Source organism: Perna viridis, chromosome 10 (genome assembly GCF_037379345.1).
Source record: "Perna viridis isolate PV_CMFRI_1.1 ecotype Kerala chromosome 10, ASM3737934v1, whole genome shotgun sequence".
Lineage (NCBI taxonomy): Eukaryota > Metazoa > Mollusca > Bivalvia > Mytilida > Mytilidae > Perna > Perna viridis.
The window spans coordinates 2,388,738-2,414,544 of record NC_142454.1 but is presented as its reverse complement, the minus strand read 5'-3'; the positions used below and the strand labels follow the sequence as shown (position 1 = coordinate 2,414,544).

General features: G+C 32.2%; 1 protein-coding gene across 17 annotated transcripts in view; it reads left to right on the top strand.

Moving 5' to 3' along the window:
• Window positions 1-25,807, top strand: part of LOC148604142 (teneurin-m-like) — a 166,848-nt gene that overhangs the window by 65,126 nt on the left and 75,915 nt on the right. For 14 of the 17 annotated variants that reach the window (XM_088549863.1, XM_088549879.1, XM_088549873.1 and 11 more), the window contains 2 exons: window positions 16,295-16,496; window positions 24,092-24,139. The gene's annotated coding sequence lies outside the window, so the exon portion shown is untranslated. Of the gene's footprint in view, window positions 1-6,566; window positions 6,717-16,294; window positions 16,497-23,640; window positions 23,989-24,091; window positions 24,140-25,807 lie in introns of those variants that run through there. The other 3 variants (XM_088549866.1, XM_088549867.1, XM_088549868.1) reach the window with 3 other exon arrangements.

Below are 25,807 nucleotides of genomic sequence, written 5' to 3'. Positions count from 1 at the left end.
CTTTAACGTTCTTTCTTAGAAGGTACATAAGGTATGTTGATATTTTTCTGAGAGTTCAGGTAAAGGGTGACCATCATAATGATACCCCTCTAGCACCATCAGTACTAATGTACTAATGAGCCTTAGCCTTATAAAAATCTGAATTTAACATAGAAAGTAATGGAGACCAGAAATAGTGGTATGACACCTTTTAACCAGATCAAAAAAATGATCAGTATGTTGTATAATTCTAACACATACCCTGACAATGTGTATTATGTAAGACTGCAGGGGAGTTAATCCTATTACTTATCCTTTGTGGAGGTGGGATTAATCCCTATTGATCACACATTGGAAGACATGGTTGGCAAATAAAGTCTTACCCTTATCAGTTGTCATAGTCAATATTGACTTGTGACTAACAGCTAAAGGTGTCATCATGGAAAAGGGGGACCATCTGTCTAAAAATAAATGATTAGAACAGTTTGTCCCGGTCATTACATCATAATGAAAGTGTATTGCACAACTGCAAGTAAATTTATTTGTAATTCATACTTCAGACATTAAAATTCCTAGTTCTTATAATATTCATACAGAGATAAATGCCTGTAGTGCTCACAGCACTTTTATGTATCTATAACACCAACCTACCCACAAAGTATTTTCGTATCCCCCACTATGTCTTAAAACATATTCAACACACTTGGTTAGTTCTTGTAAACTAATCCTTCTAAAAGATGTCGGATTCTTGTGATTATGCATGATGGTTCCAGTAAGTTAATGAAAGCATAGACAAGTAGACACAGTCAATCGACAGTTAATATCAGTAAGGAGGCAATGATGGGCAATCGATAGCAGTCTGTGTTTATGACATATTCCTGGCATTTTATTTTTAATTCATATTTTGACAAGTCTGAGACACTGACAGAGGCCAGACATTGTCTTTTCTGCATAATAAAACTCCATGGAAATAAGCTTACAAACCTTTTACTCATCAACTTTGATATACAAGGAAATTAGTTTTGTTCACATATATCAAGGAGAGTCTTGACAATTTCTGACATTGCATTAAATATTGCAATTATAGTGAAAAGTTGGTAAATTTAATGTTCTGACTGATAATAGAAAACCTTAGTGCAGAAAGATATAAATGGTTTTTTTTTTTAAATTAATTGTATATAGAGATATGGAACTGAAAAAAGATAGATCCCCTCAAACACAGAGTGACATATATGAAATACTTGTAATATTACATGTAAGTTCACCATTCAAAGATACATTATAAGAATACCAGCAGCCACTTGTGGTTTCATTTGTGGAACTATGCCCAGTGAGTGCAGTAATATAACTTCTGTGCCCATTCATTAGGAGCCTTTGAAAGTACTTTTTAAAAATTGAACCAGGAATTCTTTAACATTGACTTGTCAAACACCTGAGCTTCATATATACACATTACTAAGGAAGCTTATAGAAGAATTTATAACTAATTCAATACCATCAGTCTATCTAGTGCTAATTACTCACTGAATGCTTAATACCATGAACCCTGCTGTGAGCATAAAGAACAAAATATAGCCATACATTCTTAACACCATCTTAGAAGATAATACCATCACATATTGATCCTATATCTAACCCAGTGGCCATACAAATCTTGGTCAACCATGATAGACCGCTATAATTTGATTTTTCCATGTAGATGGTTCTGTCATTGGATCAATAGCTTTTAGTCCATGGTGTTGTCACATTGTCACGATGGTCAGCTATAGTTCCATAGTCTTGGTTTGAAATAAGAAATAGAAGTAAAACTCTTTATTGATATTTGGTTTCTCTGCTTTGTTAGATATGTTATTGGATTTAAGACCTTTTTTCTGTCGCATAAGAAACAAGTTTTCATCATTTAAGTGCTCTTCTGTAGAAGTATTAGGTGAATTATATAGAATTTGACACAAAAAAAGAGACATCAATATGATGTTACATTAACACTCAAAGATGTTTCATGTACTAGGAAAGGCTACAATGGTTTCTATGAAGCAGAATGATATACATGTAATTCAATTCTCAACATATGCTAGGTGTAACAGTCATTAGGAAATACAGACATGTTTTGTTACCTGATTCACCCCTGACCAGATTCCATGATCTTGGTCAAGCTACAGTATATAATCTGATTAGCTAGAACCACTTTACATAACAATCTATTGACTATCAACCATTTGTTATCACTCGGATTAGTGCAGCTTGAGTCCTTGTATCTTTATCAACCTGAAAGTATATATAATTTAATTTTGCCAGTGTAACTGTTTCTGTTTCAATCAATGGATTCCATGTTTTGTCACCTAGTTCAAAGGCAGCAGCTGTCCAGGACAATTGGTTCATCAGTACAGATCTGGAAAAAATTGAAATGGTCATTTACAGATAAAATATAACATATTTTTTCTTCATATCGTATGCAGCTGCCTTGAATGATAAAAAAAGACCTAGACATTTTTTGGAAAGTGCATGGTTATAGGATGAAGATGTAGAACTGTTTACAGTATCATAGTACTACACCTACCCACATGCACCTACCTACCCACTCCCCCTAAAAACTGTTTTGTGTTGCCAATCTCCTCCAGGGCATTGCTTCACAAAGCTTACGTAAGACATACATGCATGTAAGTCCCATTGGTTTGTTTATGAGTTATGTGTACGTAAGTCCCTCGAGTGCTTTATGCCAAGATTCAGAGTTTGTGCAGTTAACCTGGCTGTAGAAACGTTTCCACACAAACACACACAAAGAGTGTTCCAACTGCCAGAATCCCATTTTTTTTATCTGCCTAACGGGTGTTACAAGATAAAAATAGCCAATTCCACTGGAAAAGAGAAGAATGGAATGACCTTGAATCAGGAAGTACATTAGCTGTATAAGTGGGTGGTGTAATGTTGTATTCATTGCATTAACTCGCTTCTAATAAAATCTGGAGGAAAATATTTCCTGTTATAATTAAATTTAATGTTTTATCAATAGATTTCATGAGCATGTAGACAGAAAATGTAAAAGGTATACTAATGAGATATTAGCATGCTATAGACTATGAAAGTACAATACGGCCAGTGTTTGCCATGTAAACAAACAGCCTTATACCCTAAAACTCTCTTGGCCTAGTTCTATATTTATTTCTCATACAGATTGTCATCAGGGTTTTGACATTTGTGTTCCATGTTTTGGAAAGGGCAGAGGGACCACCTTTTTTTTAGCTCACCTGGCTACAGGCAATGTGAGCTATTGCCATCAGTTGACGTTGTCATCCATCGTCATTAACAATTTTTCAAAACTCTTCTCCTCTGACACTACTCGACCAATTGAAACCAAACTTGGTATGAATGTTTTTTCCATAAAAAAACATGGCCGCCATTACTAAAAATAGAAAATTGGGGTCAGACAGTAGTTTGTTTTGCATATATCTCCAAAATTATTTTGTTAAACTAAATCCTGACAGGGTTAAAGTGCAAGTTTTCAAGTTAGAACTGTGGTGGGGATTTTTGATTGGTCAAAAAACATGGCTGCTATTACTAAAAATAGAACATAGGGGTCGGACAGTAGTTTTTCGCATATATCTCCAAAACTGTTAGGTTTAGCCCAACTCTTTCAGTTGTTGAAAAGGTCCTTATTGCCTTTGAAAGATGAAAAATGATGGGTTTTTTTTTGCAGTTTTCAGTCAATATCTTGAAAATTATAATAGATAGAAACTTTTAATTGCTGAAATGATCTTTATGATGAGTCCTACCAGTCTTCTTGGGTCAAAATTGTTGGACAACTCCTTGTTAATTTTATTGCCCTTGAAAGAAAAATTTAAACCAGATGATTGATTCGTGCTCCTGGGAGCCTTTGTTTAAATCTGATTTAAGTCAATGGCTAGCCTAAAGATATGACACGCTTCACTGATTTTGTTGTACTATTAGTTTTTGGTATTTTTCTCAAGAAACTTTTGAAACTTTGGCTTAAAAACAGGATAGAAAATCCTTTATTCAAGACATTTGTAGCTTATATGTTGAATTAGAGAAGACCAGGGCAGGTTTGGATATGTTTTTGCTTTAATCACAAACAATCGAAGTCCCAATATGATCTTGTATTATTTCAAGTTGTCTTTCACTATGAAGGCCTCAAATCATTATATACCACATCTATTTCAGCTGTAGTTTGTTTTTCTAATTGCCTTTCATGTAGGCAAACCATTTATGTCTGTTTTGATCTGAGGGGCAATATAAGATTGGCTATTATGTATCTGGGATTTGTCCCGATGGAATCGAATCTACTTTGCTAGACTTATGATAGAAAAACTATCTGTCAGAATATTGATTCTGCATAAAAATCTCAATTCTGAAAGACTTTACAAAAGATAAAAAATATTGTTTATTGAATGAGAAATGGCTTATCAAAAACATACAAGTAGATAGAAATCCATCTATCTGTCTATTAGACAGCTTATAAATGGTGAAAGTAATCGCTATTTACGGATTCATTTCAAGATATGGTGATGCATGGAAGTTTCCTGTCTTTCAATCTCCAAATAAACACTTTGTGTTCTTGGCAAGATAATCTAGCTTAAAGGGTGATGGGTGCAGTTTTTTTAGTCTTTTAAATTAAATGTGAGTTCCATCAGTAAAAGAAAATTGTAGCAATGCATGGAAACATTTTTGAGTTTGTAATGGGACTTTTACTGTTTTTGCTGTTATGGTCAGTTTAGAATAAGTTGCTTGAAATTGAAATATTCATTATGAGGTACCCCTACTGTTTCTATGTCAAAGAATAAGGCAGATGTTATCATTTGCTATTGACTTTCAATAATGGTAAAAATGTAATAATTTGCTGTATAATTTGGAAAACAAAGAAATTATTACAGCGTTTTTACCTTATCATTTTTCACACCTGGATTAATTACCTGTGGGTAGCAGATTACAGGTAGTTAGACCTTTTGATTCTTGAACTGTAATATTAGAAACCAGTCTATGCCAGTGGTTTCTGATAAAATTTTGAGAAGATAAAATGGTAATATGTGACTTGTTCAATCAACAATAGAAGAAAATCTGCTTGATGAAGGCAGTATTTGCCTTTGTTATTTAGTTTGATAAATACTCTTATTTCTAAAGGTTGAGAAAATTTCAAGATAAATATAAAAGTGCTCATACAAGGTTAGTTCAGTTATCAGTTTTTTGTGCTTTGTGGTGATATTTAGAGCACTTAGAATATCATCATGAAACTTGGTACAGATGTTCCTTACTTGTTAATCAGGAACTTTTCGATACAAACACCCTATTGTTTTTAACTTAAGAGTGCTGGGCAAGTCCACTATGGCAAGGTCCATTAAAATGCTGACCAAGGTACTACTCCATAGTCTTGGAAGTGCTGTGCAAGGCATCTGTGTCATTTGACTTAAAGTTGATGTCGTGATCCTGAAAGTGCCGAAGAAGCCTTCTTTGTTATTATACCGAATAATCATATCATGTACATTTATACAGGAATTAGAAACCTACTAACTACTTGCAATGAACAGGTGTAAAGACAAGATAGTAATAAAATCAACCCATGAAGTCTTAATTTGAGCTCTTCTCCCTCTTTTTACTTCCTGGTATACAATAAGAGTTTGGTTATGTCCATTAGAAGGTCTTCAGATAAGGATGATCAAAGAGTATGATAAGGGGATAGAGTAGGGGGTGATAAGGCATGATGACCAGTAAATCACTTTGATAAAGGGATGTCAGTCTACAGATGGGGAGATAAGGACTGGGTGTTAAAGGAATCTGTTGTTTTATGGGGAGATATGTCAGTTGGGATGGCATGGGGTATAGTTTCTAGTTTTAATGCTTTGACCAGTACTTACTTACTCTTCATGTATTGATGGTTTAGTTTGATGCTAATGGTGGAGAAAGAAAACATCATTTTCAAACTCTGTAAACTTCATAGTTGATTCAGTATTTTTGATAACTAAGTCCTGTTCAGATCTTGGATAAGGGTTACAACATTGTATCAAACTTAGGTGTATTAAATTGGAAGAATGAGCTAAAAGTATATTATCTCCCTTGGTATTACTTCATCTTATCAAACCATATTTTGTAGTTCACGGCATTCATTGTCAGCTTCATTATACTTAATACTTAATCAGCAAATTGCAAAACTTGGATTACTGGTAAAGCTTTTACTAGGTCACATGAAAAGTACATTTGCAGACATGTAATTTGATTCTATAATTCAGATGCACCCTGCTATGATGATTCCTATATTACAACATGTATTTGAATCCAACTTTCTCCATGAAGTCACATTAGGCATCAAAGATAAGGCTGTGTCCATTTACAACCATTAAAAGATCTATTACATCACAGATTTAAATGATTTCCTGAAGTAGGTCTAATGGTTTCGCTGTTTGTTCTGCGAAGAACCCCAGCTTCCATACATAGTGTCTCTTATGGCTTTAATGGCTCTTCATACAAAAAAACACTGGCCTTCTAATGGTTTCTATGTTTATTCTACAATCTGAGGATTTTGTACAAAGTAGGATGGATTACGTAATACCAGTATTAATATCCTTTATATCAACAGAGTGAAGCCCTTCGTTGATCATTATGATAAAAACTATCAATTGGTAGTTTCATTAGATAATATTGGACAAGCACTTTTGTTGGTGTATGGTCGTGTGCATGGATATTAATAAGCAAACATTTCGTCTTGTCGTCTTTGTGAATCATTTTAAACGGTAAGTTGATAATTACATGGTATTGCTAATATTGTCGTCGTTTGTGTTTTTTAAAGAGTAAATTGAAGGATGTTAATGCATTAGCATGCAATCGCTGTCTTTGAAGTTAGCAGCTAAGTAAGCAGGGTTTGTTGTCAGTTATATCATTAAAGCTATGGTTGAAAGTTTTGGTTAAATATATCATAATATTAACTTCTACCTGCTTTGTAGTAATATTATGTACTTATCTAAGTCTGTTAGTGTATATAAGAGGAAAGTAAGTGGAGGAATGTGAAAGTTATTTTATAAGAGTGATCAAGGGAACCAAGATTCTAGTGGAAATCAAAAGAATCCAGGAACAAAGACCAGCCGTTGAAATTAGACAAACACAACATAGAACATTCAATAACTTAAATAATAGGTACAAATCAACAAAAGTAAATTACCAACTCAGACACCACTGAAAACTCGGACCAGGTGTACTGATAGGGTAAGTGTCCTCTGCTTTTCTTGAAACAGTTGCAGAGTTGCTCATGAAAAGTTTAGTCCGAGGAAGACGAAAGAGGAAAGGAAAACTATGACATGTTGAACAAATCAATTGTCATAGTGCAGGTGGATACACCATAATGATCCACAAGTTCATAATGACAACCTTAAGTATCAAAGTTGGTTATTTGGCAAAATATCATGGTGTCATGGCATATTACTCCATGCTCTTTATTCAGCCAAGTAGACTAAATTTTGTTTTAGTATCTTAATTCATTAGTAAACCTACCTGCAGAAATTGGTGTTAAAAAAACAACTTAACTTAGGTCTTAGCAATAGTCTTAGAATAGTCGTTTTATCTGAAAGCATAACTAAAGATATTATATTGATTATAAAACTGAAAATTACTATAACTGATTAAATTTTGGGCTAATTAGTTTACACCATATATTGAAGTAATGATGATAAAATATATTAACATAATTGATATAAATGCCTGTAAATCAGAAATAGGCTATTTTCTACCGATTGTAGAATTTATTATTCACAATGAGCGGGTGGAACCACCTTGTCTTTTGAGTTATCTAGTCTCCCATGGAATGGCGACAAGGTTTCAAATTTGGTATGTGGCCTTAAAAATACCTTGTAAGTGATTTTGGATGATGCTTCATATCAGCTTCATGTTGTGTGGGACTTTACACCACTTTTTACTATGTGGAAGAAGTGAGGGTATACCTAGTACACCAACAAATGCAGCTTTTTGTATAACTACAAATTCTTATTCAAATCTCCACAGACCGATGAAGTTTAGTAGAAGAAAATGTGGATGATTTAATCTTTTATCTACAGTATCACTAAGAATAAATTGTGTTTTCATTACTGGAGTTCATTGCAATGCATAGTTTAAAAAATAACAAAGCAGTATTCTATCACTATTCAGAAAAAAAAACACACATTTTTTATTGTGCAACAATTCAGCAACTGTTTCTTCAGATTTTCACAGATTTCACATCAGAGATTGTGTGTGGTATTTCATCAAATTGTGATTGCGGAATAAAAAAACATTACCTGAAAATTTCTGCACAATCAAAAATGAGACCTCACATGAGATGCTAACTGAACATGGCTTGCACAAGTTGGCAACATTAACATCGAACCTAGAGCACAATAACTAAAAATGTATCTTCAGATTATCGATATTTTCTTTAAGTATAAAACATATGTTATTAAGTCTTGGAGGAGATTAACGTCAACTTTACCAAACATTATATGTTTACTTTTAGCTTCCTCTCATCTTCGTTAGAAGGTCATTATATCTGGAGAATTCAGATTAATACAAAAGCAACAATAAAAGGGGGGTTTTCATGTCATCTTTTCATTGTTTTGTTAGTAGTTGATTATGATGAAACTTTCCAAAGTGAGTCAGGTTATCATTTCATTGAAACATAATTAGGACCTGAGAACTTGATTGGTTTTGACATGTGTACCTTTTATACAGGGTTAGGTTTACATACAGCTTTCACTTAAAGTAACTGTAAATTTGGTCAAATATGTATGTATACAGTCATTACTAAATGTATCAGAATAACTGATGCACTGTACACTTAGCAAAGCAGAAACAATTAAAAAATTAAACTGCTTTTTCTAATACATTTCACTATTTAACTTTTCTAATACATATCACTATTTAACTTTTCTAGTACATATCACTATTTAACTTTTCTAATACATATCACTATTTAACTTTTCTAATACATATCACTATTTAACTTTTCTAATACATATCACTATTTAACTTTTCTAATTCATATCACTATTTAATAGGCTTCTTCTATACGGAAAAAAGGAAAGTATCTTTAATTCAAATTCCACAAAATTGAAAGAACTATAAAGATTATGGTACTCAAAGATTTTCAATGTAACTTTAGTGGAAAAATAATCAAGGGAACCAAAGTTATAGCGGTACTCAAAAGAATGTAATCCAGGGACAAAGACCAGACATGGAAAACAGACATACACAACAAAGAACATGAAGTCTTTATTCCATAAGTCATTGTTCTGCTTAGTAAATATAAGAATTTATTGTTTGTTGCTTGGCCTTTGATGGATGACTGTCTCATTGGCGATAATACCACATCTCCTTTTTGTATATTAATAAAAACATATCTAAAGTTAGTGTTGGTGTTAACCAGAATGAAAGGTGAAGTTGCAGCCTTATCTAACCAGACCAAAACTTGTATCATAAACAAAGAAACCTTGAGAAATGGTAGATAATCAAAGTCTATTCCACTACATAGCTTTGGTGATTATATTTGACAAGTCTTACTGATTTTTATGTAAAAAAGAGTGGAAATATCAGGATATAATTAACAGACTTCTAATTAACAATGTTCAATGCACTGGGGCTTGATAAGACTGTATTGTTTCTCAGAGAGTATTTTGTTTTTGGCAGTCTGAAATAGAATGGGAATACTGCATTGTGTATATGGGTTTATCTGTTGAGGACTTACTGACTAAGTTCATCTGGATTTCTAGTATTATGTCTGTCTGTCTGCTGTGCTTTCGAAGTAGGGATCATGTATATAGAATTTTGATCTCTGTATCATTCTGTTCATCTCACTTGTTTGCAAGAAAATGCTTGGCATTGTCATTAGGATCATGGGTGAGAAATGTTGGGCATTGTCATTAGGGTCATGGGTGAGAAATGTTGGGCATTGTCATTAGGGTCATGGGTGAGAAATGTTGGGCATTGTCATTAGGGACATGGGTGAGGAATGTTGGGCATTGTCATTAGGGTCATGGGTGAGAAATGTTGGACATTGTCATTAGGATCATGGGTGAGAAATGCTTGGCATTGTCATTAGGGTCATGGGTGAGAAATGCTTGGGCATTGTCATTAGGGTCATGGGTGAGAAATGTTTTAGAAGACTTTGTGTTAGAACAACCTGGAGCTACCATTAAGGCCCCTTAGAATCTTGTTTTCTGTAGGCCTGAACCTGTAATGCTATGAAACCTTGTGATATAAGTCCATTGCTTTGACCATGTGAATGCTACACCCCTTAGATTATAATCTTATGTTCTATTTAGTCTGTGCCTCAGTTGTCTTTTAAATGTCTTTTCCAGTTTTACTGGTATATCAAAGTTAAAAGCAACAACACAACAGACTCAGTTATAATCACAAGGTCTGTGCACTCTTAAACAATGAAAAAGTTTTTTTCATTCTAGCAGCTGTAAACTTTCTTTTAATGAATGAAACATTTGTTATGACGTTAGAAGATGGCTGTGACATGACTTAGACAGCCAACGGCTCTGTAAAGATCATTAAACTGTAATTAAAGCTGACGAAAGTAAACAAAAATTGATGTACTGCTTATATACAGAAGTTCTTGTGACTTTTTTGAATTAGTGGTGTTGACATGTGTATCAGATGCTTTCCACCACAGGTCTCAGTATCGTATTAATTTTCCCATAGACTTCTATAGTGAAGTGCATATTTTTAGGATTTTTTAAAAAATATGTAAATTGATTCAATAAAACTTTCACTTATGTAGCATTTCTAAGGACATGTGAAAAAATAATTTCCCGCAAAGAAAATAGGGTGAGTCCACGAAGATCGGACAGAAAAGTAGTCTCGAACTATAAATAGCCATTTTCCCTACTTTCACTTTCGTTTTGCACTCACCAAACCAACCTTTTCAGTGGAACATTTTTATGATATTATGTTAGATTTTCTTTTAAAAAAGTTCTTCATCTTACAGTGTGATGTTTGCTCTATTTTATAAGTCATTGTTCATATCTTTTGACGAAATATTAGTTTGTAGAGAGGCAGAAAGAAAATGCACTATATTTTTATAGCATCCATGTTTTGACGTACACCTGCTCAGGGATATGCAATACGATACTGGTACCTATTACTAATAAACATTTCAATATAATCATAAAAGTTGTTGTTTTTCTGCTAGAGTATTCATTTTCATACTGAAAATTCAGAACATCATTGCCCTGCTATAAACATGAGTTTTCTATTAAAATTTTTATATAGGTACCCTATTCCAGGCATGAGACTAATATCTCAGTGTTAGCCAGAAAATATTACTTTTGATAAAAAGCTGCTTCATTAGTCAAACTAAGCAAATTTGTGGTTTATTCTGACATGGTAGATACATGAGCTGTACTATGAGTTCCAAATCATTATTTAATCCCCACTTGTGACTTCCATATATGGAAATATTAATATTCGAACCACCGTTTTTGTCTTTAACTCAAGGGAGCCTCTTGTTTAAAGTAAAGTATAATGACTGGTACAACCAACTGTTTTAAACTATAGATATGGTCATTTCAATTATAATAAATCCAAAAAAAATTATACCAATATCATAGTTTTAAAAAAATATAGCTTTTCATATGCAGAAAATACAGATTTTAAGCCATTTTGGTACCCCAGGCAGATACAAAAGGACCTCAATATGACAGGAAAAGGACTTTTTCTTTAAAACAGATAGCTATGATGCAAGAAAAATAGTTTATTGGTATAAATATTATAATAACAACTGTCTGCTTTAGATACTTTTTGAAAAAATTCAGTTTTTATATGAAAAAACACCTTTATTTTTCTTGCCGCATTAGAATCTGTCCATTTGAACCACTAAAAAAAGTCCACTAAATAATTGGCTGTTGACTTTTGTGACATTTCTGTGTTTAAATCAACCACACAGTTATATGGCAACTCATTTTAGCTATTTATTTGAAAGAAAAACAAAAAATAAAAAAAATATTCATTTTTTCATATATAAGAGGCAATGTATGGAAAATGACTATTTTCAAGTCCTAACCACATACTTAAAATGTGTTGTAACTTGAAAACTATCCTTTATGCAGGAGTATTACTTGCTTTAGGTTACATGAATATAGATATGCTCATCATAAACAGTCAAGATAATAATTTTATTGAACTGATATTATACAAATTCATGAAAACAAAATGCATTTCCAAATTTGGTAAAGATTAACCATAAATGCAAAAAACCAGAGCTACCATAAAAAATCAGGTTCAAAAGTTGGCTAATTCATCATAAAAGTGTTACCTGCATTGGGGTACTACTTTTTCAGCTGGTAAAGACCACTTGCTGAATATCCAACTTTACTTGAAAAACTGGCTTACTAGGTCTCAGTATCGTATTAATTTTCCCATAGACTTCTATAGTGAAGTGCATATTTTTAGGATTTTTTAAAAAATATGTAAATTGATTCAATAAAACTTTCACTTATGTAGCATTTCTAAGGACATGTGAAAAAATAATTTCCCGCAAAGAAAATAGGGTGAGTCCACGAAGATCGGACAGAAAAGTAGTCTCGAACTATAAATAGCCATTTTCCCTACTTTCACTTTCGTTTTGCACTCACCAAACCAACCTTTTCAGTGGAACATTTTTATGATATTATGTTAGATTTTCTTTTAAAAAAGTTCTTCATCTTACAGTGTGATGTTTGCTCTATTTTATAAGTCATTGTTCATATCTTTTGACGAAATATTAGTTTGTAGAGAGGCAGAAAGAAAATGCACTATATTTTTATAGCATCCATGTTTTGACGTACACCTGCTCAGGGATATGCAATACGATACTGGTACCCACAGCTGACTCTTCTCTGTTTTAGTTCACAGTTCAAGACCAAGTTGAGGTCCAAACTTACATAAAATGATAATCACTGTTTTTCAAGCATATGAAAAGTCAAAATCTTTTGTCTTATTAATTTTGTTGTACAAATGTTGAAAAGACACTTGTTAAATGTTATAATTACATTTATGATTGACAGGACTGATTTCTGAATCTTGAAATTCAGGAATGAAAAAAATATTTGCTGAGCAGCAGTCTAATTAAAATTAGACCAATCATTAGTTCATGCAGTCAAAACTAGGGTTAAATTTATAATGTGTAATAAGAGAAACATCATTTTATGCTTAGAAGTCATATTTTCTCCTGTATTAGAGGTGTACTATAGCTTCCCACTACAATTCATGCTGTAATCAGTGGGGTCAAAAAAAATGAGAATGTAAATGTAAATCTATACTTTTTCACCCACCAATACAATCTTCTATTTAATAATGTAAAGATATAATCATGACAAGTAATGAAAGTCATAGCTCACCCATTTCATTACTTTAAGATCTTTGTTTGATAATCATGTTTTATGATTACACAAGATGTGCACTATTGTGTAAGTCGCAGATTGTTCTTTCAAACTCTATCAACTTTGCTGTTTACCAGTAAATAAAACTGCAATTAAATTTGAAAAAACTGGAAATTCCAAATCTTAAAGTCAGTTGCATAGTCAAGGTATAATGTATTAAAAAGCAAGTATTGGACTGACAACATTAACAATAGGATTCTTTTATTCTAATTTGTGTTTTGAGAGATTCCAGGTTGCCAGACTTTATCACAGCCATTTATTGATACATAGCAGATAAAGCAGTCATGTTTTATAGATTATACCAATAAAAAACTGAGATGTATAGTACATATGTTTCTATCAAAGTAATATGACACCCTGGGTGTTGTCAGGGTGTTAGGTATGTAAATATTGGCGTCTTATCTGTTTTTACTTTTTTTCACACAATTAATGAACGCTCTAAAATAAAAATTCAAACCCTTGACAAAAACATTAGTATGAATATATATCTAAATGGTAGAACCTGTCCCCTAAAGTTTAGTACTTTACTGAATCATCTTTTTTTTATAAGTGTATCATTTCTGTCAATGTACATTTTTCTCACATCTCTCTTCATCATTTCATCTTTAAAAAGTGAAAATTGCAGAAATATTTGTTATTTTTAAGCTAAATGTTTACCACAAAAATGCATTATTATTGATAAATTGCAATCTGTCCAGTTTTCTTTTTCTTTGAAAGTAAAGTAAATCTTAGGTATGAAAATAACAGTAATTTGGCAGAGGGTTGTACCTGACTTTCTCCAACTGACTCTTCTACTGCCAAAATCTGACTGAAAAGTGGAGGCATATGTGATCAGCTTTCAATTAGAGTAGGGTTAAGACATTCTGACTTAATTTTGTAAACACTTTTTTGGCAGGCCACAATGTTTAGGAATAAAATAAATAAAAGTAATTATTTGAAAAGGGCTGGTATGATGATTCTTTTAACGTAGTTATAATTATTCTTTTTTCTTCTAACTTCAATAAAATGTGACATCAGGTCATATTATTTGTCAATGAATGGGTGTGTGTTTTAGGAGGGAATTCTGCTAGCTTTATTATGTAAAGTCCTTATATGGAGTTAGCATTGCCTATAAGTGAGCACAGAATTTCTTTTTGACTAATATTCGGTTTCACTGATTGACAAATAATTGTAGGTACGTGCATGAGCAATGCTTAGTCAGCAGATAACGTTGACTATTTTTTTATTAATTTGAAATAAAATCATCATTAAAATATACCTTCAATCCTCTTTTGCTGTGTAATGTTGATTTTTAATATGTTTAATAAATCATTTTAATTCTAAAAAAAGTTAATTTTGCTATTTTACCTATTCTCCCGACATATCACTTATGGAGGATAATTTTTTGTTCTCATCATTCTGCACCCTGAATACTTGTACATGCATGTTACCATAGAGCTCCTTATGCTGTGTTTGTTATTATTGATAAACTATGTGCTTTTATGGAGTAACTTCTCAATCAATATCATAAAGTTTCAAAATTTTTGATGTGATCTATTAAAACTGAAGATGATATGCATGAAGATAGAGTCCTGGCTTTCTCTGTCTAATAATGACCAGACTTTGTAGAGAATGTGTAAAATACTCTATAAACAAGAAATCACCAACCCCTCTCCTCAGAAAAAAGGGGTCATCTGCACCTCTCTCAAGTGAACAGGAGTCACTAAAACCTCCAATAAGTGTACAGGAGTCACCAACCCCTCTCCTCAGTAAAAAGGAGTCATCAACGCCTCTCTCAAGTGAACAGGAGTCACTAAAACCTCTCCTAAGTGAACAGGAGTCACCAACCCCTCTCCTGAGTAAAAAGTAGTCATCAACGCCTCTCTCAAGTGAACATGAGTCACTAAAACCTCTCTAAGTGACAGGAGTCACCAACCCCTCTCCTCAGTAAATAGGAGTCATCAACGCCTCTCTCAAGTGAAAAGGAGTCACTAAAACCTCTCCTAAGTGTACAGGAGTCACCATCCTCTCTCCTCAGTAAATAGGAGTCATCAGTGCCTCTCTCAAGTGAAGAGGAGTCACTAAAACCTCTCCTAAGTGAACAGGAATCACCAACCTCTCATTAACAGAGTAACTGATGAGGTTTATGGTTACACAACATACTTGTCATATCTCTACTATAATTACTGGTTAGTATTTATCTACCAGCTATCAGTCAGACTGAGAATTCTGGCACCCAGCTCCCTGAAATAACAAATAATCTAGTTAACTATGGTGCCATGATATTTTTCTCAGTTATACAGTTGAGTTGTGTTTGACTTAGTTATCAGAAGGTAACTACAGTTCAATAGTTGTATTGACTTGAGAAATAAACAAATGTCTGGTTTTTTTCTGTATCCATTTTTCATTAGTTAAGTTTGAATCAACCTTAATTAAGTATCAGTTGTGATACATTCTATGGCAACTTGGTCTGTAGCATTAAGAAATACTTTTGAAGTAAATAGAATAAACAGAAATTACTCCTCCAATAGCATAAAATAGAATGATGATACATTTATGATGATGTATAATTAATAGTATATGTAGACTTTCATGTAAACATGCAATATAATTTCATAACAAATAATGAACTTGCACATTAGTCTGTAGATTTACTGCAGCCAACTTAGTGCATTTCTGATATACTGTGTAATGGGTATCATAAATCTATCAAATCCCTTATCTTTTACACTTAACAAGAGTTGTCTCCACTTTATAGCCCTGGAATGTCAATCATATTGTCCTCAGCTGCAGAAGACATTTGGTGAGGGTAAAGGTCATATGATGTAATCAAACATTTGATTGGTTACTGATGCAGGTTGATGAGCATTACTTCTGTTTTGTGTACTCTCTTCTCTGTTACAATACTGGTCTGTTTTTAATATTCTCATATTTCTATTTTGCAGGTTTGGCGGAAATTATATCTGACAGTTTTAAAGTATGAGCTGCTGATTGTTAAATTAATTTCTGGTGATGGATTTTAATGTGTGAAACTTTTTATATTAAGTTACAGTGCACAAGGAATATTTATTTAACTTGTTGGATTTTAAATAACATGTGACAGAAGTAACTGGAGTTATCAGGGTACAAATTTATTCACAGTTGATGGTAAGTAGATGGTATTTATTATTTATTTGTGGTCCTTTTTGTCTTGATTGAAGATGAATTAACATTAGAAAAGTTATGTAACTTTTTCTATTTTAAGTAATGCATTGATAGGTAAAATAAACATCTACCAGTACATGTACTGTGAAGAATGGGATTAATCTACCAGTACATGTTATTTTATTATTAGCAACAGATCAATGAAATATGTTGTAAATTTATGTACAATGAACTGAATAGCTTTATTGTACCTTCTACTTCTGAAGAGCAGGTATATAGTGATAGATTGACTGCGTCATTCCAGCCATATATGTGCTACCCAGGGGACGGTTACTCCTCTTACACTACTACAGAAAACTTAATTTTATGAAGCTTGGTTTTTTTTTTTTGTATGCTTCAGAAATATATTATGGGCTCTACCAATTCAAAATTTTGTATTTTTAATCACTACAGCATTCCATGCATTTGTTAGTGTTCATATTATTATTACTTGCTTTTTTAAATGATGTTTTAATATAGTTTTCATCTGTGAGTAGTGTATTCCTTTCCTCAAGTGTAACCAAGCTGTAGGTGACCAATTCTAATGATTGCTATAAAAAGAAAACAAGTCCAAACAGATTTCCTTCTACTATTAGCTCATTATGAAGACTTTGCTGGATATTTTTGGCTTTAAATGTAGCAGAAAGTTTACAGAATCAAAGTAATATATAATAATCTCACTTTTTTTTTTTTTTTTTTTTTAATAAAAATCTATCTTAGTATTTTTATTTATCTTCAAATGCAATTGAAAATCAGACAGAGCACTTGGTAAATTGATCAGTTTAACAATAAAATCTATAAAGAACCACTATGCATCATCTATCTGTTGAATTATTTTATATGGAGAAAACCTGTTCACAAACAGGTGTTTGATGGGTTCTACATATACTGGAGAAATTAAATATCAATTGCACTTTTGATGTTGGATTCAGCTACAGTTATAATGAAATATAAACCTGGTGTTGAACACTTGAATTTTTTTAATAAGGCGTTTATTGACTATGTGTGTCCTTTTTTATATGAATTTGATATTTTTATGAATGTTTTTTCCTAACCATGAAATAGAGAATTGCAGTGTTTTATACATTTATTCAATTGCTAATATTTTGGGAAGAGCGATCAATTTACATGCCAGATTCTGTTAAAACTTGATAAAAATACTTGGCAACCCTATTAGCCTTGTCGCAAGTATTTAAAATTAATACTGCCAAGGTCTTTAAGGGGATGAAAATATAAACTTGAAGGAGGGTTAGGAAGAATTATGAACTGTCTTGATCTGTAAGATGGATGAACAGATTTTTTTATTAGTTTAAATCACTTCGGTCCAAACAATTATGGGGGACATAAATATTTTGATCCAAAACAAAAAATTATCTTAGCACCCTCCACCCCCTCAATTGTGATCAATATCAGTTGTCCCCTTATATTGGTAGTTATTTTCAGGGTGTAGATCCAACCAAAAGTTTAGTTATCAATTTGATATGTTGAATTCCTCCCTAATTTTGCAAGATTTTCCTTTTTAATTAATACTTCAAATAGAAATTGTTTTGTTTGACTTCCTATTGTGATGTAAAATTTGCCATTGAAGCGAATTATGTGCAATTATAATAAAACCACAAGAATGTCATTGTTCACTCAGTATATGTAGTCAATGTTCAGAAATAATTTAAGAGAATTTTGATCAAAAATGACAAATGTTACATTTCTTGCCTTATGTATTGGTGCATACAAACTAATGAGGCAGATTAAGTTGAGTACAGTTCATTTCTTTTAACCATAAAATTACTTGTTATAGCACACACAATAATGATGTTGAGGAGATAGAGTTGGTCTGTCCTTGGTTCTATGACCCGATGAACTTCCTTCAGTAGCAGACTGGACAATTGAGAAGGAGATCTGAAAATTCAACAGATATTGATAGAGAATTAAAATCTCCTTCTTAATTGTCCAGTCAACTACCTTAGGAACTACGTCAGGTGATTGTTGTATAATTATTACTAATCAATACTATCTCTTTCCCCTGAAAATCATCATTGAAGCACTGTAAAAGGAAAGAATATATTTTACTTAGGCAGTCAAACAGTAAATCATGTTTGCAGTACTTGTCGTAAACATTAGCAATTTGCTCAATTCAAATATAAATCTGCAACACATTTTCCCCCAGATATGTTACTTGCATATGTTTGTTGTACATGTAGACAAAGATTTTCTACCAGCACTTTTGTTTAGGCTAACCTTTCCGTTGAGAACTCATCAATGTGTGAAGTATTGTATTATATCCACCAGATTTCTGCTTCCCAATGTCTTGATCCATGTTAAATTTGGTATCTGGAAACTGTTGCTACCCAATTAATGAGTAATCATAACAATTTCATTTATTTTGCTTCCTGCAGGTTCTGAAAAGTTCAAAGTCTTTAATAGAACATTTTTTATGTGAGAACTTGGAAGGTTGACAGCTCAATCTTGCTGATGGGAAAATGATGTTCATTTGCTGGGGGAGGGAGGGTGATGAGTTGAATTGTTCTATTAAATGGCAGAGTTTGTTTTTTAGCTGTTTTCTAAATCATATTAATTTTGCATCACTGCTAACTTCAGGCAGTTTAACTTGTTTTAGGTTGCTAATAATTCGAATTCTTTACAAAAAAGTTGGGTGCATTAATTGACATGTTGTTTTGGGGAATATGGTGTCTCATGGAACAGAAAGTACTGAAGCTTTTGTAGTCAATCATACCCTCAGTAAACTTGCAACACACTAACATCATGAACTTTTGGAACAAATTTATGCTGTCTGATTGTTCAAAGTTTGATGTCATTCTTTGTGTTACCCAAGTAGTAAGTTGCTCTTTATATCAAACTGTTGTCTTTCCCTCTATTTAGTGGCATATTCAGTTTACTTTTTATGTTTTAGGAGTCTATAGAAATAACTATTTCGCTGTACCTGTGTGTCGTATTGGGGACCACATGGTATGAGGATTTCCTCCTTGTTCACGAAGACTAATTTGTGGCCTTGAGCTGACAATTTTCATTCCTGTCATGTTGTCTCTCTGACATACCATATCCATTCTCTTTATATTGATACAAATAAAAACCTATATCCTAAAGATACATTCTGTTTTGGCAGTAATATTTTTATTTCATCATTCAGTTTTATTGTAAGTTGTTTTCAGTCTGTATTTATTTGTTGGTGCTATTTTTGAATTCACAGTAGTTAATGGATGTTTTTTCACATTATAGTTTTATCCTGTTACCCATTTTCCCTAACACAAAGTCATGAAAGTCCAAATGTTTCTTGTCAACATGAACAATATGGAAGAATGATTATTTAATGGCTGTATTATTGTTGCTATTTCCTGTTCTGTTACCATTTAGATGGCATATTTCTCTTTGGTTTGTCTGTCCTTCTTTCTGTCCCTACTGGTGTATAATTAGTGCTATATTACTTCCTGTAGACTGAATGGCTCACTTCCTGTCTGATATCATAGTGTCTTCTTCTCTGAAGGCTGAGAAAATGTTCAGTGGTGTTAGGATATCTGAGTGTTTTGTGGTTTTTTTTTACTTTCAATATTGGAGAACTATGAATCTCAAATGACAGCTAAGGAACCATCAATGTATGGTGATTTCAGATGTAAAGCAACCATTCAATTCTGATAGGAAAACAATACAAAGGAACCAAGTCTTTTGCATTGTTAAAATCTCTGAGCATTGTACATGTATATTGTATATTAAGTAGACAGAGCTGATTAGTTTATCTTTTAGCCAATAAATTATGGTCTTATGTCCAAGACACTTTAAATTGAACCATAACTTCATGGCTTCATTCTACAGAACTAATTCAGGGTCTTATCTTTACTTTTTTTTTTAATGAAAAAAGATATCTTTAGGTGGTAGATCTGTTCTTATTTAAGAGTTGATGCAATAACGCCCACAACATCAGTTATGTAACTTTTTCAGTAAAGCTTAATCAAACTATTCTAGGGAAGAATAATAAGAGTCTTTCTTGCATTATTGAATAGAATTACTTTTAAATCAGGTCATCCTTTCTATGGTTTAGCTGATGCAAAATTTTAACTGTATTTCAATTATCACTGTGTCAGAAAAAAAATAAGTCTCAAAATCAATCCCAGTCTTTAAGATGTTTAAATCCTAGGTACCATTGTGTTAAAAGTTATTTTCTTGAACCTTGAAATAGTGGTAATTGGAAGAATGTTACAAATTATAACAACACCTGGGCTAATAGTCACAATGGATATTGAAATTTTTATTGGCAAACTGATGCCCTATAAGTGCATTCACATCTCAATTAAAACCTGGTATTTAGAGATAAACTTGCCATTAAGTGTCTTAGTCTAGGCAGATTTATCTTCTTATGGGAGGATGACATTATTTATGTGCCCCTCTGGGGTCATTTAACCAGTTGAGGATGACCCATGAAAATTCCTTCATCCTTACTAAACTCATTATTTAAATAGAACTTCCTTTGGTGTAACCAACATATCTTTACATAATCAGCAAGTGTCATGTTTTAGACATTTAGTTGATATTGAAAATAATGGATACAATAATACCAATCATATCTATTGCAAATTTCAATATGCTGTACATGTGTTTCAAGAAGTAACCTCCCATCAGAAGCATTCGAATGAAATATATAGCAAGACCTAAAATTCCAGAATTAATGTATACAAGAAGTATTCAAAACCAACAAGAAGTACTCAAAACCAAAACTATCAAAATTAATTTGAGAAACATCAGTTTTCTTTTAGTGCTCTATGTATGTATGTGTTTGTACTGTTTATTTACATCGCTGTATGTCCTATCTTTATACTGATGTGATATGTTAAAGAATATAAAAATATTGCTTCCAATAAATTGAATTTTTACTCAGATAAGTGCATGTATCTTCCTTTTAGCCTGCCCAGCTTCTATGACCCTGAGTATAATAGGACTGGAATGAAGTATGGCTTATAGATTAACAGCACATATTTATATCTGTTTAAACCATCTTTAATAGTATTAGATTTCCTTCTATAATTCAGTATTAATTTCTGTAAAATTAAATCAGGCACACTTTGTATTGTTCCTTATCACACACTAGCCAGGGGCTAGCTTTGAACCTGTTTGACAAAGTGGAAAATTGCTCACTTGAAGTCATTTGTCATAATTTGTTGTGAAACTAATATCTAATTATCTCTCCAAACAGACTGACCACAGGACACAATTTAGACAGACCTGCCCTCCTTTACATCTTTGATCTCCATACATTGGTCATTTATCAAACATGGCTGCCCTCAGTGGACACCACATGGGTCAATGTGACTCCCATGGTTCCACTAATAAGGGGAGATAATTAGGGCATAAATCATAGTTGAGTTAGAGACAAGCATGTGTTGTGTATCAGGTGAAAGATAAACAAACAAATCTGTCTGCTCTTGGCTGTCTCTGTCATTACAATCCAACATAAATAATACTTAGTGCAATTTTGGAAAATTTATTTCAGTGAGTTTGTTGCTAAGTAAAAGACAGTTTAGTCACTGATCAATTTTAGTTGGAATTCTGATTAAGATTCCAGAGGTTTAAGGATATATTGTGGTAAGGTAATTATTTTCTTGAAAATTGTTATACATTTTTCAAAGTTTACTGTGACAAGTTTCAGTCCTTAATCAATGCTAGTATATGCTATGTAAGTGTTATAAGATACCACTTAATGTTTTAGTAATGTAAAAATGCATTCTTTTAGCAATATGTTTGTTTTTCTAATTGTAATGGTCTCTTATGTGAAAAAGCCACTTGACACATCCATTTAAACATTAAAATGTTTCAGCTTAAAATTGAATTTTTTCAAGTTGAATTTATTGGGGACATAAATTACCACTATAAGGGGTGATATTGCAGAATGCACAGCAGCTGTGTGATTTGTGTACATGTATCAAAAAGGGATATTTCAGTTCACCAAATGTTTTTTACATTGGAATAACTTGTCTAAATGAAATTTTGTTTGTGGTGTTACTTTTTGAATTAATGAATTTTTTTTAATGAAAATGAAGAAAAAATGCTGATTGTATTTTAATTTTTACTTTGAATATAATATTTCATTTCAATGAGTTAAAATGAATAAAGTTTGAGGTAATAGATATCCCTGATGAATTTAATATTTCCAAATTAATATTACTGTTAACTGCAATTAAAATTCCAATGTACAATGTACAGTATGTAGCATGTTCTAAATGCTCTTGTTTTCCTGTTTGTTGTACAAAATTTGAATTAACAATAGTATGAAGTATTAATGTAGGAATTTATCTTGTGGATAGCAATCCTTTAATATTTGTCAATTTCTCACCTTGTCAAGTTGTATATTATTAGTAAATATACCAAATATACAAATTCCCTTTGATCTTAATTAGCTCACCTGTAATACCCAGGTGAGAAAAGGTTAATCAGTTCTAATTCTCACCTTGTTGGACTTTGTACAGGATAACAGGACAGTCTTATTGTCCATTTCTGGGGGACCTTTTGTGAAAAGTTGATTACCTTGATTAATTGAAAGATCAATCACTCAGACAGATAATCAATATTGACCTCAGACTTGGTCCTCCCCCACAATCACAGGTAAATTACCTTACAGGTATTTGTATGTTGTAATTGATTAGATAATTTAATCTAAGGTTATTATTATTAAGATAACCTAGGGATTTTTAGGGATAATTTATGATATAGTCCCTTGGATTAGGAAGGACAATAAAGTCATGTTGACACATTTACGGGTCAGGATAAGGCACATGGCACACAGCATGGATTTAGGGGGTTAAGAGTTATCTAAGTTTACTTGAATGGATCACAACTGTGAAAATTGTGTTGTTAAGATCCAAACCTATTGTACAGTTTAACCTCTTGATAGATTCAATTTTCATTCGTTTTATGTGCGTTTTTTGAATATTTTATGTTCAAATGTGTAAATGTTCATAAAAAATCTTCGGTAAACATTTTAATAGGACACTTAAAAGGTTGCAGTTTCATATGACATTATTATCATCTTTGAACAAGCAATCTTTGTAGTCAAATTTCAAGTGTCTTAAGTGTGGTATGGAATATTAAAGAAAATATTTACTTTCATTTTTTGTGTTGTATGATTCAAACATAGATGAGGATTATAGAATCTCGCATTTCATTTTGTTGGACCAGTTTAGTCAGTGGAGTGGTATTTCATGTCAATATATAATTGGAGAGTAGAAGTAATTTGTCAATTACAGTATTATAACAAAAGTGACTGTTAATGATAGTTTAGGATCCTTGCGTCTTTTGTTCTACTTTAAATACATGTAGAAGTATGTATACTTTTGTGTCCTTGGTTTATATATAGATACATGTAGTTTCCAATTAAATAAGGCAATTATTTCTTTCATGGATTTCCATTTGGAAATAGTTGTCATAGAAAGAATAAAACGTCATGAAATCGTGAGTAAGTAATATTACTTAAAAATGTGTCAATAGGCTTCCAAATTGCATGATATTCCTTGTATGATGATAAATACTAGCTTAATTATACTATTTTTTATTTACAGATAACAGAATGATAGTGTGATTCATTTAAAGCCACAGAATGGTGTAAGGTAGGTATTAAGGATGCATGCCTGTACTACTGTTTATTATGATTGACTAAGTTTTATATTTTTTTACAAAGACATTTTATACTGTTGAGTATCATTGATATAGACCTGCTACATTAGTCTGTAGCATATATATATATTTCATATTATTTATTCTGTAGATTTAAATATTTTGATCACTGAGATTACATATACATATGTATATCGATAGTTACCATTTTTCTTCATTAACCATAATAGGGTTTGTAAGTCTCATTCTAGTTTCAGTTTCCCTTCCGGAATTTCCGGTGTAGAACGTATTGAAATCCGAAGACCGATATGCATTTTAGTGTGTACTTCCGGGAAATTCAAATGCTGCTTCACAATGCAAAATCTTCTATTTTATGGTATTCTAAACATTTTTATCTCTTAGAACTTGATAATTGTCATTTTTAATCAGTATTTTTACCCAAAATAGATACTTTGCTTTTAATATTTAACTCAATGTTATGTTAATGACGAATCTTCATACATTTGAATGGTAGACTAGGACCCATTCTTACGAAACCACAGAGTCACATGACGAGACTTACATACCCCATTGGAGTAAGGAACCAAGCTGATAGGCAAAAACTTAAAAGGAATACTATAGAAGTATAAGGATGGAAAGTTCACTTAATAAATGCATGTCAAGATATTTATTTCAGTTACAAATTTCAATGATGTTATTTGTTAAGAAACCAGAATCCGGACTTAACAAGTTTATTTCTGTTAACTATAATAACTTTGACAAGACAAAGGACCAATCCTTGTCATAGTAGAAACTTTTCACACTCTCAATTTTACCATACTGAATATCTATACATCATTCATCACTCCAATCCTTACACGAATTTTCACCACTGTTTTTCTATCAACAATTCCAGTAGTTTGTCATGGTTTTGTTAAGTTCTAAAAGTAGTCTATGAATACTATAACTTGATATGAAATACAGGTTTACTGCCTGGCATGGCATCAAAACCTATGTAATTTAGAACAAAAACTACAATAGCTATGAATGAAGCCATGCTACTTTGTGTAATCAACATTGTTTTGTTTGGAATCAGCTGATGTTTTGGTTGAGTTATCTTTCTATTTGTGTATGAAAGTATCATCTATTATACTGTAAGACAAAGAATAATGGCAGAACAATTCTACTTGACTGGTAAAATTCTCCATGATTTTTTTGGGTTGATAATTTTTTTTCTTCTATCTTTTTGGGGATGTTTTATGAAATACTGCTGTCTGGTGGTCAGTCCATCTGTACACATATCATACAACCACTAAAAAACTTTGATAAATTTAAATGATTAAGATAAAATGCTTGTCTTTATTCCCAATCATCTTTCATTTCAAACTGTTTTGAAATTTTTAAATTCAGAGATATGGGACCAATCCAGCACCAAAAAAGGTTGGCTGGGCGTATCATGCTTAGCCTTGTTCATAATTATTTGGGTTTTTAAGAATGACAATCTAATGCTTGGTTTTACCTGGAATTTAGAACTTTTACATGTAGTTTTATCTTTGATGGGCAAGTTATCTGTAGACTGTTAGGAATGCTACAAAAACAAATTAATGTTAAATTTTATTGCACTATTTTGATTCATTACATATAGAGTAGATAAATAATGTTTTGATCTCAATCAAGTCCCA